General features: G+C 40.2%; 1 protein-coding gene across 1 annotated transcript in view; it reads right to left on the bottom strand.

Moving 5' to 3' along the window:
* The window catches only part of GNAT3 (G protein subunit alpha transducin 3), a 65,894-nt gene extending 49,760 nt beyond the window's left edge, over positions 1–16,134 (bottom strand). Inside the window, exon 1 of the mRNA XM_070615358.1 lies at positions 15,808–16,134. The gene's annotated coding sequence lies outside the window, so the exon portion shown is untranslated. The remainder of the gene's footprint in view (positions 1–15,807) is intronic.
* Positions 16,135–16,792: the final 658 nt, after the last annotated feature.

Raw genomic sequence — 16,792 nt, 5'->3', positions numbered from 1 at the left:
GTCAAAACTTTCTGGATTTCAACCCTCCAAAGCCGTGCTATGACAGTATAAGACGTGGAAAGGTCGACATGCAAGGTTCATGCAAATCACGTGGTATTGCTTTTACAATGCAAAGGGCCTGCCCAAAGGAACAAGATTTGCACTGCCTGGTTTATTTACACTCACCCCAAAACACAAAAGAACACAAACATTAAAATAAATCTCTGTTTGCCTATTGTTTTCATATCAAAATTGAATATACACAGTACCCCGAATACACAAGATTCTTGTATGTCCCATAGCAATTATGAATTGACAAGATACTTTGGTATAATTCCCATTCAAGTAAATGTACCCCATAGCTTTTGGGTGGGGACATACCGTGGATTTGAAAGGGTGTGTGTTTCCCTTAGACTTCCTAAGTCAGGTGACTGACTAAAACTGACCAGCTCTTTCAGGAGTAGAAGGGTGCATTTTCTGCCCTGCATAGAATGATGAGCTTCCACTTTTCTGTGTAACCCAGAATGTTTTGTCATCAGCTTTGTGAGATTAGTGACTTTTTCATCAGCGACTAAAATAGTCTTGACATAAAATTCAAGGTGTGTCTGTATTTAGGGGAGGCCAGCTGGGGAGAGCCCTCTCCCCTGGGTCCCTGGGACACAGAGTCACTAATGAGCTGTGGTTATTAACACAGCTCCATGTTGCCTCACTTAGGATTATAGCTTTTTGGACCTAAGAAAGTGCAGAAAATGAAATAGTAAATTTCACTGGCATGGAGACAATGTATTATTAGCTTGGATGTCTTCCACAGTATTTGGGACAGGGCTGGCCATAGGAAGTATTGAAAAATTATTTCTTGTTAATAAATTGATAGAGACCTAGTCTTTTTTCTTGTGTCCTGCTGAGGTGATAATATAAATAGGGTTTCTTTCCAAGGTTCATTGTCATAGTGGGTCTATCTCAACACCCTAGAAATTTTAGAGTGACTTAAAAAATTCAATGAAAAAGCCCAGTTTTAGTCTGAAATAGTGTTGATATATGTAATTACAACTGTTAGCCCAACAGTTACACTTTTGTTTTCTCAGCCTTAAAAATAACACAGCACACTCCCTTCTTTTGTTAAACCTTGCTCCAGAGCGAGCCGTAAAGGTCACTGAAATGCCACCAGATGGCATGGTGTGAATAATTCTTCCTCTTGCTAATCTTTGTCAGGGTCTCTGTGGAATCGTCAGAAGGGGCCAATGGCCTTTAAAAAGTTTGAGTAATGACATTTTACAGTTATAATTCAACATCTAGCTTGAGATGACATGCAATTGTTTCCCACCTGCTTTTAATGTTGAGATTTCAACCTACGTTTTTGGAGGCGTCCCTTTTGCCAGTATTACCTGGGCTTCTGCAGTCATCAAGGTGGATTTCCCCTGAGAATGTGACACGTGGCTGACTTCAGTGGCTCAGCTCCTTCTGGAAACTGTCATCTGTATGGCTGCCAACTGTACTGGTCTTTATTTTGTTTCCATATCTTGCACGAGGTGTTGACTTCAGGCATGGGGTCCCTGGGGGGTTTGAGTCCTGGCTGCCTTAGCAATGACCTTTATCCTTGCATATTCCCATGAAGTTTGAGGCAAATCATCCTTCCTTTACTAATGGTGCTCCAGTGTGCACTTGTGGGAGCTCTGTGCGTGGTGTTTCCTCCAGAGAGCTCCTGTCTCCGGAGACTTCCTGAGGCCAGTCTTTTGATCTTGGGGAATAGGGCACAACACGCTGTTTCACGTACAGTCGGATGGTGCAATAAGTTTACGATGCCAGTACTGAACAGCTCTTATGTCTTGAGGTAATACAAATACGTATTTTTATTCATTGGAGTTGATTTCTACCCTTACTTATTCTACATAATTTTTTTACAGATTAGGATATGATTATATAGAATAATTATTGGAAATAAAAGATATCACAATCCTAAATGACAAAGAAGATGAGTCATAATTATTTCCCAAGAGACCCTTCCTGTCCCAAATCCTCTTTTCTTTAAGATAATTTTTAATGTGTCTCCTTAACACAAAGTTTCCACTTACTCCCTTAACTTATTCCTTGGTAACTTCAGTCCTGATTATTGCAACCGCCTCCTCCTCAGCTCTCCTGATTCTAGTTTCTGCCCTTTTCCAATCTAACCTGTCAAACCCAACTTTCATTATGATGCTTTTCTTGTTGAAAACACAAAGAACACCTTGTTATGCCTCCTATCTTAGTCTTGCCACTAGACACTCAATAATCTAGATAGTACCTCCCAACCATCCAAATATATTTCCCATTACTTCTTATAACACATTCTCTGTTATGGCTGGGTGTTTCTCTCTTTTGTAATTAGGTTCCCGACTTAGCTTTCACTCACGCTTTCACTCTTCACTGGGAATATCTTGCTCTTCCACAGCTTTTTTCCATATGCCTAATCTTTAAGAAAGAGCCTAACATGTACGTTCTCCACTATGTTTCACATCGACTGCCATCCATTGGGTGATTCTTTACTTTCCAAATTCCTAAGAGGAATTAGTGGCTGATCAGTTTGTCCTTCCTCATTAACTAGGCAAGATACTTTCTGGTGACCACACCCTCTGGTTCTCTCCTGTTTGCAGGCTCTAAACTGGGATGACATGGAAGAAAATCCCGTTGACTGAAATAATTGGGTGATTGATAGATATATGGTGATTGAAGCTCTTTTCTCCATCTTGGAAATGCACGATTCTCCTTCCCAAATGATTCCAAGTGTGAAATATTACCTCTAGAATTGCAGGAATTCGTTTATTCAACAACTGATATATTCAGCATTTGTTATGTACCAGGCATGGGAGATTCAGCAGTAAACAAATTAGTCGGACACCTCCCCACAAAGAGTTTAAATTCTGGCCGGTGAGTGTGTGGGGGGTTCACAGAGACAATAAACATGGTAAATGTTTAAAGCATATAGAATTACAGATGGTGGTAAGTGTTAAGAAAAAAAGCAGACTGGATATAACGAGTATGGGGATGGTAGTGAGGATGAGAGATTAGAATTTTCAAAAATTATTTATTTTTTATTGTGGTAACAGTGGTTTATAACATTATATAAATTTCAGGTGTACATCATTATATTTTGATTTCTGTGTAGACTACATCGTGTTCCCCAGTCAAAGACTGATTACCATCCATCACCACACACACGTGCCTAATCACCACTTTCGCCCCCCCCATCCCCTCTGATAACCACCAATCCATTCTCTGTCTCTATGTGTTTATTTGTCATTGATTTTATTTTCTACTTATGAGTGAGATCATATGGTATTTGACTTTCTCCCTCTGACTTATTTCACTTAGCATAATACCCTCAAGGTCCATCCATGTCGTCACAAATGGCCGGATTTCATCATTTCTTGTGGCTGAGTAGTATTCCATTGTGCATATATGCACCACATCTTGTTTATCCATTCATCCCTTGATGGGCACCTGGGTTGCTTCCAAGTCTTGGCTATTGTGAATAATGCTCTAATGAACATAGGGGTGCATATGTCTGTATACATTTATGTTTTCATGTTCTTTGGATAAATACCCAGTAGTGGAATAGCTGGATCATATGGTAGTCCTATTCTTAACTTTTTGAAGAATCTCCATACTGTTTTCCACAGTGGCTGTGTCAGTTTGCACTCCCACCAGCAGTGTATAAGTGTTCCCTTCTCTCCACATCCTCTCCAACACTTGTTGTTTCCTGTCTTGTTAATTACAGCCATTCTGACGGCGTGAGGTGATATCTCACTGTAGTTTTGATTTGCATTTCCCTGACAGTTAGTGATTTTGAACATCTTTTCATGTACCTGTTGCTGTCTGTATATGTTCTTTGGAGAAATGTCTGTTGAGATCTTTTGCCCATTTTTTAATTAGGTTGTTAGTTTTTTGTTTGTTGAGATGTATGAGTTCTTTACCTATTTTGGATATTAACCCCTTATCTAATATATGGTTTGCAAATATCTTCTCCCAATTGTTAGCTTGTCTTTTCATTTTGTTGATGGTTTCCTTTGCTGTGCAGAAGCTTTTTAGTTTGATGTAATCCCATTTGCTTGTTTTTTTCTATTGTTTCCCTTGCCCGGTCAGACATGGTACTTTAAAATATGCTGCTAAGACTGATGTAGAAGAGTGTACTGCCTATGTTTTCTTCTAAAATTTTTATGGTTTCAGGTCTTACATTCAAGTCTTTAATCTATTTTGAGTTAATTTTTGTGAATGATAATGATCTACTTTCATTCGTTTGCCTGTGGCTGTCCAGTTCTCCCAACACCATTTATTGAAGAGACTATTCTTTCCTCATTACATATTCTTGGCTCCTTTGTCATAAATTAATTGACCATATATGCATGGGTTTATTTCAGGGCTCTCAAATCTGTTCCATTGATCTGTGTGTCTGTTTTTGTGCCAGTACCATACTGTTTTGCTTATCATAGCTTTTTAGTACATTTTGAAATCAGGGAGTGTGATAGCTCCAGCTTTGTTCTTTGTTCTCAGAATTCTTTTGTCTGCTAGGAGTCTTTTGTTGTTCCATATAAACTTAGGATTCTTTGTTCTGTTTCTGTGAGAAATGTGTTGGAACTTTGATAGGGATTGCATTGAATCTGTAGATTGCTTTAGTAAGTATGGCCATTTTAACCATGTTGATGCTTCCAATCTAAGAGCACAGAATATCTTTCCATTTCTTTGTCTTCTTCGATTTCTTTCAACAATGTTTTATAGTTTTCAGTGTACAGATCTTTCACCTCTTCGGTTAAATTTATTCCTAGTTATTTTATTCTTTTTGTTGCAGTTGTAAATGGGATTGTATTTTTAATTTCTCTTTCTGCTACTTTGTGGTTAGTGTACAGAAACACAACTGATTTTTGTATGTTGATTTTGTATCCTGCAACTTTACTGTATTCATTTATTATGTCTAAAATTGTTTTGGTGAATTCTTTAGGGTTTTCTATATATAAAATCATGTCATCTGCAAATAATGCTAGTTTCACTTCTTTCTTTCCAATTTGGATCCCTTTTAAGTCTTTTTCTTGCCTGATTGCTCTGGCTAGGACTTCCAATACTATGTTAAGTAAGAGTGGTGAAAATAGGCATCCTTGTCTGGTTCCCGTTCTTAGAGGGATAGCTTTCAGTTTTTCTCATTGAGAATGATGTTAACTGTGGGTTTGTCATACATGGCCTTTATTATTTTGAGATATTTTCCTTCTATATCCATTTTATTTAGAGTTTTTATCATAAATGGATGCTGTATCTTGTCAAATGCTTTCTCTGCAACTATTGAGACGATCATGTGGTTTTTATTCTTCATTTTGTTAATGTGGTGTGTCACATTGATTAATTTGTGGATGTTGAACTATCCCTGTGTCCCTGGAATAAATCCTACTTGATCATGATGTATGATTATTTTAATGTATTGCTGTATTTGATTTGCTAGTATTTTGTTGAAGATTTTTGCATCAATGTTCATGAGTGATGTTGGCCTGTAATTTTCTTTTTTTGTGTTGTCCTTATCTGGTTTTGGTATCAGGGTAATGTTAACCTCATAGAATAAGTTAGGAAGCTTCCTCTCCTCTTCAATGTTTTGGAAGAGTTTGAGAAGGATAGATATTAATTCTACTTTGAATGCTTGGTAGAATTCTCCAGGGAAGTCGTCTGGTCGTGGACTTTCATTTTTGATTACTGGTTTGATTTCCTTACTGGTGATTGGGCTATTCAAGTTCTCTATTTATTCTTGATTCAGTTTTGGAAGATTGTGTGATTCTAAGAATTTAGTGGTTTCTTCTAGATTATGCAATTTGTTGACATATATCTTTTCATAGTATTCTCTTATATTCTTTTGTATTTCTGAGATGTGTGTTATAATTTCTCCTCTTTCATTTCTGATTTTATTTATTTGAGACTTCTCTCTTTTTTTCTTGGTGAGTCTAGCTAGAAGTTTGTAAATTTTGCTTGTTTTCAAAGAACCAGCTGTTAGTTTCATTGATTCTTTTTGTATTTTTTTTTTTAGTCTCTATTTCATTTATTTCTGCTCTGATTTTTATTATTTCCTTCCTTCTGCTGATTTTGGACTTCGCTCTTGTTTTTCCAGTTCTTTTAGGTGCACTGTTAGATTGTTTATTTGGGACTTTTCCTGTTTGTTGAGGTAGCCCTGAATTGCTATAAACTTCCCTCTTCCAACCGCTTTTGCTGTATCCCATAGATTTTACCATGTCATATTCTCATTTTCCTTTGTCTCCAGGTATTTTTTTGTTTTCTCTTTTGATTTCTTCCTTGACTATATCGTTGTTCAGTAGCATTTTGTTTAATCTCCACATATTTGTCGATTTCTGATTTTCTTACTGTAGTTAAATTCTACTTTCATATCATTGTACTTTCATATTGTTATAGTCAGAAAAGGTGCACAGTATTATTTTAATCTTCTTAAATTTATTGAGACTTGTTTTGCAGCCTAATATGTGATCTATCCTGGAGAATTCTCCATGAGCATTTGAAAAGGATGTGTATTCTGTGGTTTTTGGATGGAATGTTCTATATATGTCTACTAAGTCCATCTGATCTAATGTGTCGTTTAAGGCCAATGTTTTGCTATCGATCTTCTGTTTGGATGATCTATCCATTGATAGAAGTGGAGTGTCAAAGTCCCCCACTATTACTGTGTTACTGTCTGCTTCTCCTTTGATGTCTGCTAATAATTGCTTTATGTATTTAGGTGCTCCTGTGTTGGGTGCATAGATATTACAAGTGTTATGTCCTCTTGTTGGATTGTTCTGTTTGTAATTGTGCAGTGCTTTTCTTTGTCTCTTGTTACAGTTTTTGTTTGAAAGTCTATTTTTTCTGATATAAATATTGCTACCTCAGCTTTCTTTTCTTTGTCATTTGCATGAAGCATCTTTTTCCATCCCTTCACTTTCAGTTTATGAGTGTCTTTAGGTCTGAAGTGTGTCTTTTGTATGCAGAATATATGGATCTTGGTTTTTTATCCAATTGGCCACCATACGCCTTTTGATTTGAACATTTAGTCCACTGACATTTAAAGTAGCTATTGATAAGAATGTACTTACTGCTATTTTTTAAATTTTTTTCTAGGTGTTCAGTAGTTCTGCTCTGTTCCTTTCTTCTTCTCTTGCTCACCCCACCCCCTACAGGGCCACACACCCATCAAAACGGTCCTGCCCTGTGTGTATGCCCCAACACACTGAAGCAAACCCAGTCACCCTACTGCAGTGGTCCCACACACTCCATCTGCTCCTCACATACACCCTGCTCCACAGAGGTGGGCTCACTGGGCTGCAGAGGTTCCAGGCACCCTGCTTATGTGGGTCCACGTGTTGCCTGAGGGCTTGATTTTGGATGGGTCAGTCCCTAGGGTGGGCTGCCAGTTCTGACTTAGCTGGATTATATCAGTGCTCTAGTGGGTGGGGCAGACTCTGGGCTAACAGGCCAGGAGAAGAATTCCAATAGCATCTGCCAACATCTGTGTCAGCACCCCTGTACTAGGTCACAGTAATGGCAGCTGCCAATGTCTCAGTCCCTAGAGAGGTCTCACCTCTCAGTGAGATGCACCCAGAGCCTATCCGGTGAGTCTTTTTTCACCAAAGGACTGGGCACCTTTCTTTCTTGAGATTTTAGATTGCTTTCTGAAACAGGTGAGTTTGTGTGTGAGCCCTTTAAGAGCAGGCTTTTTTTTCCTTATGTCTGGTGGTTTTTCTAGGGGTATTCCCTGTTGTTAGTAGACAGCACAGCCAGATATTATGACCCTTGTATTGGGTGTGCTGAGTCCAAAGGATACTTACAATGGTAATGCTCCCCTGCTTGGCTACCCCACTCATCCAAGGAAGGCTGAGAACCTTAGGATTGCTCCCAGCTGGCTGTGAAGTGCCACAGCTCGCAAAGGTGGCTTTTTTCTCTCCAGAAGGAATTTCTGTCTCTTCCACCTCAGTCAGGGCTGTCCCTTGTTGTGGGGGTTCTTTTTACTCCGTTTTCAGGTCTCTCTCAGGGGTAATTGTTCCAACAGTATTTCTAAATTTGTTGTATCTGTGGGAGGAGGTAGTTCAGAGTTCACCTATGCTGACATCTTGATCAAACTCCCTACAATTTTGTATAATGTGTCCAGGGAAGACCTAACTGAAAAGGCAATTGTTTTGGATAAAGTTCCATGAAAACTGACTTTATTATAAAAAACGCATGGAGGAAGTTTACTAGAAAGTGTCCTTTGGAACAATTCATGTAAGTGAGTGAAGGAAGCAATATTGGCAGAAGGAGAAATTGTATTGCAATGCAGTTGTAACAGAGGACTCAGCCAATCCTATGGGGAGCCCCAAAGCTTAGATAGTCTTTCAGATTTATAGTGAAATGAAGAACAAAGACTGAATCAGTATACCCCCATTTAAGGACCACAACAGCTGGGGACTGGATGGGGCAGTAACAGAGGCTTCCATCTGATATTCTTCGCTATGCTAACTCTTACTGTACAGCCCAAAACGTGATATGAGGATTCCGCCAACTGCCACATATATTAATTCCAATTCTACATTCAGGAACTTGAGAAATGACTACTGGCTGGGGCTATGAATCACCTTGATCCACTGTCACCTTGATATGGTCCAGGATGCCATTTATTACCAAGTTCCCATATGTCTCCACTCTAGCATGAGGGTTGTGATATTACTGCTGGTCCTTGGGTATCAAGATCCACTCATAGGATGTTTTTAGTGAATCTTCGCACTAAGCATTTGTCATGGTGTTAAAAGTTTCTCCCTCATGAGGACCTTTCAGTAATTAAGTTCTGGCTCTGAGAAAGAGCTGAGGTCTGGAAATAGGACAGGGGATCATAACATTTTTCAAGGATGACCACCCTCATCTTCCCAATGAGCACCCTTGACTCTTGTGGTTGTTTAAACTGAGCAATACTCATATTACCTGCTCCTTTTTTGGCTTTAAGATCCTCTCTTCTATTAATTCTTTCCACAGGTCTCTGTGCATCAGAATCTCCTGCTGTCACTTTGCCCTTTACTCTCATTATAATATTACAGCTATGTTGATTTTCATAATTAAATGCTGGCACCTGGTCTCTATTATTTTGGGATCTTATTATTCCCATTGCCTTGAGGAAGCCTAGGTATGTAATTGCATTCTCTATCATCAACCTCTGCCTATAAAGAATTGCCTCAATAAAGCTGAAATCCCCTTAGTAGTGCCTACTTGATTATTTTAACACATGGAAAGCTATTTGGTGATTTCCTAAAGTCTGATGTTTCCCAATCTGGGATGCCAACTTCTCTGAGCCTTTTGTTGCCTTCCTCTGCCATTTGCCATGCGGCAACACTATATCCAGTTTGCCAAGAGCCATCCTATAAAACATGTAAATATCACCTCCAGGGGTGTTGGCACCCTGTATCATAGGAAAGGCTTTCATAAGCCTCTCCTCTATGCAACTTTATGTTGCACCTTCCTTTGGCCTAGCACTCTCACTCCAATTTTATTTATTTATACTCATGTATGTGTGTGTGTGTGTGTGTGTGTGTGTGTGTATGTACATACTCTTCCAGCTCCTGCAAGTACGTGTCAGTTTCTGGAGCTGTTTTGGTACGTGGGCTCTTTCTTGTAACAGATCCAGAACTTCTCTGGCCAGATTATGTCATCAGTAGATTATAGTTATTGACCTGCTCTCCAGGAGCAGTGGGTATAGATCCTCACTAGGTTGAATGTTATCTTACAAGACAAAGGCTCTGCATTGTCTTCAAGAAGGGGCAGGGCCAGCCTTCCAAAGGGGTAAGTGTACCACTTTTGCCCGACCCAGAGGGTCCAAGTGGAATCTAAGGATTCAGGATTTTTTGATGCATCAACCCAGGCATTACTATTCTGACTTTGGGTCCCACTTCTTTCTGATGGTGACCTTGACTTTGATGTAGTAGTTTTGCCAAGGTTAAACATTCAATCTTCCCTAGAACTCTCCTCTCCTTGTAACTAAGTCCTGAACCTGATCATCACTTTTTCTGCTCTCATCTCCACGGCAGGACATGAAAGTCTCTTCTCACACAGCACAGGGAAAAGCTCTGGCTTTCGTACTTTGCGTTAAATTGGTGATTAATCACTCTTGGCCTGCCACCGTCTTTCTCTGTGGAAGTGAGAGCTCCCAGCCACAGTCTTTACAATTTCTCATTTCTGTGACTCAAACACCGAGATTTTGCCCACCTGAACTTTGCCTCTCAGTGATATCCCATCTCCCATCTCAGGTCACTACCAGTGAAAGCTTTAAGAACTAAAGTGCTACTGCAAGCCAGGGGCTATCAGTAACATACCTACTACCTGTAGTGGGATTCTAACCATCCAGCTGGCTAGAAGTTGAAGGTAGAGGGTAGGCATCTAGTTCTAACATCCCATTTTAGAGTCTGCTTCTTAGGACCACTCCTGGGACCAACTCTCTGAGATTAAGTTTCCTGAGAACAGAATCTAAGACGGAGTTTTGCATGAGGAAGTCACATAGTACACATGTAAATATTTATGTTATAGATCAAGCTAGCACAGTTAAAAAAAAAATGTTCTTTCCTTTAAAAAGAAAAGTAAATTCATCATGCAATGAAAAGATATGTTCAGATTCAGTGCACCCTGACTCCTTTTCAATATTGAAGTCTCACAGTGGAAGGATCCTGCTCTCTTCTCTTCCCACTATCAGCTCTGTGCTCTGACATGACAGAACTCCTGCATGGCAAGCTCTGGCCAAGCTCCGTTAACACCCCTACACACAGCTGCTTTTTGTCAATGCCTCTGGACTAGGGTTAACCATACCAGTGCTGGGAACTACTCTCGAGGAGTTAGACTCAGGAAAGAAGCCCATGCAGATCCTGAAGTGTGTTTAAGTGACTTTAGCAGGAAGCCAGGGGGTCCTGGTTTCCGGAATGTGGTCTGGGAGGGGAGCATCGGCTGGTGTTTCTCCCTGGCCTCATGAACTCCTTGCTCAATAGGGGAGGAGCTTAGCCAGTAAAGGGCCAGAGCACGGATTTCTAAGTTGTGGGGCCCAGGGAAGAGTCTGCCCTCGACTGAATCTAGAGGTGGCACAGAATTCTGAAATGTCGATCTTGATAAAAGTAGTTATAAGGCAGCATTAAAAGTGAAAAAGTAGGAAGGAGAGGAATTAGACATGGCAGTGGACATTGCTGCCAAGAGTCTTTCTTGTAAAGGAAGGGAGAGGCTGGTAGGGTAACTGGTAGGGGAAGTTGATCAAAGAGGATGCTTTTGTATATACTGATGAGAAAGATACAGTGGAGAGGAAACATGTACAGTTTGATAAAGTGTAATAGAGAAGGGACTTTACAGTTGCAGTGATGTCCTTGAGTAGGGGAGAAGGAGGGGGATGCAGTGCACAAGTGGACATTTGTCTGTGAGTAGAAGACCAGAAAATGCATCCGTGGTAACAAGAGAGAAGGAAAAGTAAATTGACACAGAAGCAGACAGCTGTTAGGTGTGGTTGTGGAAGCATCTAAAAGTCTCTTGTGATTGCTTCCATTTTCTCAGGGAAATAAGAAGCAAGAGTGAGAAGAAGTGTTGGAGATATGATAAGAAAAGAGAAAGAATGAAAGGTTACCTACTTCCTTACCAACTCCTATCTACATAATCATTTATATCGTCATATAACCCCACCCATCCACTCTCCTGAAGACGTCTTAACAGTCACTCAGGTTCTCCAGATCACCAAGTCCTTCTTCCCTCAGGGGTTGAATTCTTTGTGAACTTGGAGATTGCCAACCACTCATCTCTCTGAAGCTTCTCTCTCACGGGGCATTCCCGCTTTGGCTATCATCCTTTTCTGCCTTCACATCTTGTCTTCCGTCTTCACTAAACTCTTTCCCTGTGCCTCTTTTCTGAAGCCAGATTCTTTCATGCTTCGGTCTTCTAAACCCCATGCTCCTTCCCCAGGCCATCTCATTTCCTCTTGAGGGTTCACGATGAACCCCAAACGCTTACCTCCACCTAGACCACCCTCAGCTTGTGGTTAGTCCTGTATCACTTCAAAATTAACGTGAATGGAACCAAACCCACTGCATTTCCTCCCGAGCCCTCCCCATTCCCTGTGCAGCATAATTCTCTCTGTGCCTCACTTGACATCTGAGTCTCTTCTGGCTCTCCCTCTCTTTCTACACCTAGCATAGGTTCGGTGGCACTCAAAAGTGCTTCCTAGCCCTTCCCTGGTTTTCTGCTTCCATTGACAACTCCTTTATCCAGGCTCAGGCTTCCCCCACCCTGATTCTTCTGAAGAATACTACTTCCTCTTTTCTTTCAACTACACTCGTCTTCCATCTGGCATCATAGCAATGGAAGGTTCATCTTCCCAAGGAACAAATGGCAACACCCCTATAACCCGTCCCTTGTTTAAATTAAAAACAAACTTTTAAACCTACGCTAGTTGATCTCAATCCACTTTTCTCCTGAATTTTACGTTTCTTTCCTATATTTGTTCTAAATCCTACTTGAAATGAATCACTATTTTCCACACATTTTGCCAGCCTTCGTGATTTTCATCATTAACCTCTTGCTGCTTTTGTTGCTGCAATGCACTTTCTCAGCTCAAAATATTTATTAATGCCCAATTCAAATGTCACTGCATCTGCTACTTCCAATGCCACCCAAACCTGAAAGCTGTTTATATATTCTCTGAAAAATATAAAATTTTACTGAGACCACTTTTGCAATACTCATTGAACTTACTGCTGTTTATTTAAATTATTTATATATCTGATTTGTTGCCCATACAAATTGATAAGCTATAGGCTTTGGAGACAGAGAAATCTAAAAAAATACTATATGTTATTTTTGCTGTAATCAGCACTGTTCAGTAGAATCTTCTGCAATGAATGGAAATGTTCTGTTTCTGCCCAGTGGAATACAGTGTCCACTAGCTACACATGGCCATTCAGCACTTGAAATGTGGCTAGTACAACCGAGAAAGTACATTTTAAATTTTATTTGATTTTAATTATTTTGAATTTAAATTTAAATAGCTACAAGTAGCTAGTGGCTCTTAGATATTACACGATAGCTGCTTGATGGCAGCAGAAAGGGAAATTAATCTGTTTTAATCACTGTGCATTTTTCTCTCCTTTCATTGTTCTAGCTGAAGAATAATTTCATGTGTCCATTGAAGGATCTTTTCCCTAGGAAATCCTCAAATGATTTGTCTGCCTATTCAACCCTACTTATATCTCCTCTGAAGTTCTGAACTATAGTCATACAAAAGACTGACACCCTTGAAGAATATAAAATACGGTTAGGGCAACAATGCAAGTATACACGAAAAGACAACTGTGGTACAAGAGGTTACACTTAATGTCAAAAGAATTGCATACACACACACACACAAATGAGATTCAAGGAATTCAGAGAGACCTGTGGCTTTTGTATGCTTTTATACATAAAAAAATTTATACGAAGCAATTATGATTTTAGCTATGCTTTGACTTAGGGGTAAAATTTCAAATTGATAAAAGAAAAGGCTTTCAGAACACAGTATAGAATACTAAAAAGACATGGAATTTATAGGCAGACATAGCATTTTCTTGGTGGTTGTGTCACCTTGTGCAAATTTCTTAATATTTAGGGACTTATTTTCTTTCTTCTTTTTTCTTTTGGTGAGGAAGGTCATCCCTGAGCTAACATCTGTGCTCATCTTCTTCTATTTTGTACGTGGGATGCCGCCATGGCATGGCTTGATGAGCCGTGTGTGGGTCCTCGCCCAGGATCCGGGTTGAGAACCCCAGGCCACCAAAGCAGAGCACATGAACTTACGCAGACCCCACCTGGTGGGCCCTAGGGACTTATTTTCTTCGCTTGTAAAATGAGAGACTTACAACATTCTTTTGAAGATTAGAAATAATGTCTGTAAAACTCCCAACATAGTGCCTGGAGGATCGTTGGAGTTCAATACAGAGCAGCATATATGACTTTCCCTGATGAAGGACATGGCATGTCCTGAGAGGCAGGAACCCCCGCAGACACAGGTGAGCTTAAGATGCGGGCTGGTGAGTTACCAGGAACAGATCAGTGTGGCTCAAGGACTCTGTGCGTCTGGGAGCAATAGGAGACACGTTTAGAAAGATAGATTGAGACAAGATTGTGAAGAGCATTGCATTCCAAGGTAAGGAGTTTACTGTATTGAGTGGAAGGAGCCAATAAATATTCTTAAGGAAGGGAGTAGCCAAGGGGAAGTGGCATTTTACAAGCAGAAACCTACCAGCACCATGTTGGCTGGGCTCAAGATCCTGCCTTCACTCTTTTTGTGAATTGAATTATACACCCAATCTCTCTGAGCCTCACTTAGCTCATCTGTGAAATAAAAGTAATGATAGCAGTGAATTTGCTCTGTGGTTATAATATGATGGAATAATAAGACATTTTTTATTCTGAATTGGGATGATAATATAAATGAACAGAATCTGGAAAAAATGACAGCATATTTGAAATAGAAAATAATATGACTAACATTTTATTCATTTAATTTGGCATTAAACCCAGGGACCTCTTGGAGGCCACCTGTAACAGGCATTTGAAAATTCATGACCAATAATCAAGAAAGAGACTATTATTTTACTTTGAAAATGGAGGATATTTTAGAACTATAGGATGAAATCTAGGTCTGTGGTGATACACAATTGTGTGGCTTATGAGCATACCCCTCTCCATCCCTGAGTCCAGACCCTGATGGCATCTTATTTAGACCATGGTAACAAGTTTCCCAGCCAGCCATTCTCACCTCTCCCTTTCATTCTCCACAGTGCTGCTCAGAATATTTTCCAAAGCCCCATTTGAAAATCCCCATTGATTTTGAAGGCTTGTTATTCTCATCTCTCTGTTATATGGCTTCAATATTTCTGTTTAGTCTCATATCTCACCACATTTCTGTAGGTTTGCTGTTCAAGGCAGAATCTCTCAGGACTTTTCAATGTTCCTTAAAACAAACTCTTTCTTTGATCTCACTGTTCCCTGAAATTATTTCTATGTGATTTTTCATCATGAATCCCACACATGTCCAGGATATCTTGGTTGTATTCATTTTAAAATCAGAAATATGTGCTATGTAAATTAGAAAATTTCTTCTAGGGAACACAGATCTAGCATTCAGGGGATTGCATTTGTATTATATGTGTTGACTCAAACAATTTGTGTCAGATGCAAAATAACTAAGAATCAGGTTGTCCTTCCTCTTTCTTAGATTTAAAAAGTAATGCAAACCCTAACATCTCTCAGTAGTGGACCACTGGAGGAATGTAGAAAGGACTTTATTATCCACCATGACATTTACCTAGACTGGGCGGTCAACATTACTGAATAATCATTGGCTTAATTTTATTTGACCTGAGACCAATTCTTATCTTGATATGAAGTGAGTGAAATCATTATTTTCACCATTCTACCACCATTTTGAGAGTTTTTCTCTTCTATCTCTTGGTACATTCTTCCTTAAAAGCTTAGAGGGCCCCTAGAACTTCCCGTTTTCCAAATGGCACACTTTTCCCAATCTCTCTCAGTGAAAAGAATCTTATAATTCAGACCCATTCTCCCCTCTAAAGATCAAGCTATCAAAGCTGCCTCAGGAAGCAACACAGGGGAATGGAAAGTCAGGCAGATATCCCTGAGCTTGAGTCTTCTTCTCTAAAAGTCAAGATATTAAAATCAGTCTATTGTCAAAAACAAAGGAACTAACACATGAGAGAATATTAGAACAGTACCTTGCATATGGCGGTTTAAAAAAAATGATATTCTTCCCGGTCTTGCGACAAAAAGAGACGTTCTGACAGCACTCACCTAAGGTAACCAGAGATGACTATATCTCCGCCACAATTCTTTATCCTGTGGGTGGCCTCACGGACGTGTTTACCAGGATTTTCCATGCATATCCTGTGTGGATGCTGGGTCTAGCCACCCACATCCTCCGCCAGGACTGAAGGACCTACCTCCTGACTTGCAAGAATGTTGCTGCCTCACAGCTCAGCTGTCAGTTCCCTCGAGAAATTTCCCTCAGTCGAAAACATCTACCTCACCCAAGGTCACACATCTCCAAGGGGGCTGGACTGCATCCAGTGACTGGTGCCTCAAGTCAGGACCAATCTGAGGGGCTACCCCAGCTTCAGCGCTCCCCGCGAGGTCAGCTGAGATGTTTTATTTACTGCCTTGCAGCCCAGCCTCTCCCTCGGCCTCATTCTGCTAGTTTTACTTCCCCCGCAGAAGTTGATCCTGAGAGCACACCCTATTGAGCTTTCTTTACAAAAGGCTTTTTCACAGTTGGCTTCCCAGGAAATCACATAAAGTGAGATGCCTCATGAGAAAATGGAATGCCCCCCCCAATCTGCAACACAATCTCCAGCAAACCTGCACTTCACATTGCATTTTCTGTGCCGAGCAGCACCATTTCGATTCGGTCAACCAAGGCGTCTTTGTCACTTGCTCTCACTTCACTCCCACATCCAAGGGAATCACAGTCTCTTCATTTTTTTAATAGGCTTAATTTTTTAGAGCAGTTTTAGGTTTACAGCAAAGTTGAGCAGAATGTATGGAGGTTTCCCATATACCGCTGTCCCCAGACATGCACAGCCTCCCTCATTATCAACGTGCCCACCGGAGTGGTACATTTGTTACAACTGATGAACCTACACTGACACATCATTGTCACCCAAAGTCATAGTTTGCATTTGGGTTCACTCTTTGTGTTGTACATTCTATGGGTTTGGATAAATGTGTAATGACATATATCCACCATTATAGTATCATATAGAGTAGTTTCATTGACCTA

Source organism: Equus przewalskii, chromosome 4 (genome assembly GCF_037783145.1).
Source record: "Equus przewalskii isolate Varuska chromosome 4, EquPr2, whole genome shotgun sequence".
In the NCBI taxonomy this organism is placed as follows: Eukaryota; Metazoa; Chordata; class Mammalia; order Perissodactyla; family Equidae; genus Equus; species Equus przewalskii.
The sequence above is the reverse complement of the archived record's forward strand: the minus strand, read 5'-3'. Positions and strand labels throughout refer to the sequence as shown.